This window comes from Orycteropus afer, unplaced genomic scaffold (genome assembly GCF_000298275.1).
Source record: "Orycteropus afer afer isolate SDZICR_OR568_19922 unplaced genomic scaffold, OryAfe1.0 scaffold00066, whole genome shotgun sequence".
In the NCBI taxonomy this organism is placed as follows: domain Eukaryota; kingdom Metazoa; phylum Chordata; class Mammalia; order Tubulidentata; family Orycteropodidae; genus Orycteropus; species Orycteropus afer.
The window spans coordinates 6,841,849-6,843,502 of record NW_006921653.1 but is presented as its reverse complement, the minus strand read 5'-3'; the positions used below and the strand labels follow the sequence as shown (position 1 = coordinate 6,843,502).

General features: G+C 48.6%; 1 pseudogene; it reads right to left on the bottom strand.

Moving 5' to 3' along the window:
* The window catches only part of LOC103196468, an 81,954-nt pseudogene that overhangs the window by 61,002 nt on the left and 19,298 nt on the right, over nt 1-1,654 (bottom strand).

The window sequence follows — 1,654 nt, the reverse complement described above, 5'->3', positions numbered from 1 at the left end:
ACTGTTCCTAAAAATTCTCTCATCTGCCTCGGGCTTGTGGGTCGGGGAATCTGTAGGATAATCTGTTTCATGGCTTCAGTGAGCCACCTCTGCCCAGCTCTCAACTTATACCCCTAGTATGTGACTTCTGGCTTAGCTATCTGAGCTTTCTTGGCACTAACTCGATATCCCAGCTCTCCCAGAGTGGTGAGCAGTTTCCTGGTTGCTTCGAGGCACCCTGCCTGGTCAGGGGCTGCTATTAACAAGTCATCCACATATTGTAGTAAAGTTACTTGCGGGTTTTGACCTCGGTACTTATGTAAATCATCACTCAAGGCTTCGTTAAACAAAGTGGGTGAGTGCTTGAACTCTCGGACCAACCTTGTCCAGGTCAGCTGGCCGAGGACTTTATCCATTCTTTAACCCATTTGAAGGGAAAAATGTCTTGGCTCTGCGGGGCTAGGGGCAGGCTAAAGAAAGCATCCTTCAAGTCCAGGGTAGAATACCACACATGATCTGGGGGAAGATCACTGAGTAGCATGTAAGGGTTAGGGACTGTGGGATGTATGTCTTCAACTCGGTGATTTACCTTTCTCAGATCCTGCACCGGTCGGTACTCTCCCCCTGGTTTCTTTACTGGGAGGAGAGGTGTATTCCATGCAGACCAGCACCTCTTTAGTACCCCTTCCTGTAACAGCCACTGGATATGGGGTTGTATGCCTTCCTGGGCTTCCCTGGGCATGGGATACTGTCGGACTCTTACCGGTATGGCAGAGGGTTTTATGTCCACAATAATGGGTGGTCGGTGTTTCGCCAATCCAATTCCTCCAGTTTCTGCCCAGGCTTGGGGAAACTCTTCCAGCCAGGGAGCCATATCCATTAAACCTGTGCATTGGTCTTCTACACCTTTATACAAGCAGTATTCGTCGTGTAAGGTGTCAGGACCTGTAGAGGGGAGCCTTCCCCATCAGTAACCTGGACACCATTTTTGTGAAAGAATATATGAGCTTGGGCTTTGGATAATAAGTCTCTTCCTAACAGCGGTGCAGGACAGTCGGGTACAATTAAGAATGAATGGGACACTTGCTTATTTCCCAGATTCACTTGTCGCTGCATTGTCCAATGATACCGCTTTGCCCCTGTTGCCCCCTGGACCAGGCTAGTTTTTGAAGAAATATTTCCCTCCTTCTTATTGAGGATGGAGTACTGAGCCCCTGTATCTATCAGGAACTCTACTGGCTTCCCCTCCACCTTCAAGGTTACCCAAGACTCAGGGAGGGGTTCTGAGTCCCTTCTCCCCTAGTCGCTGTCCTTGCCTGCCACCAACGTTCTAACAGGAGCAGGCTTTTCATATTTTTTGTTCTCTTTCTTTGGGCATTCATTCTTCCAGTGTCCAGTCCCTTTGCAAAATGCGCATTGGTTCGGGGCCAGGAATGGGTCTCGGCGGGGCCTGTCATGTTGGTCTGGTCTCCTTCCTCTCCCTTTCCCTATGTCTCCCCAAGCTCCAGCAAAGAAAATCTTTGCTAACTCCTTCTGATTTTGTTTATTTTCTTTAGCTTGGAATTCCCTTTCCTCCCTCCGTATTCTTTCCTCCCTTTCCTCTGGGGTTTCTCTAGTATTATACACCCTTTCTGCTACTTTCATTAAGTCCTGTAGGGTCTGCTCACCTAATCTA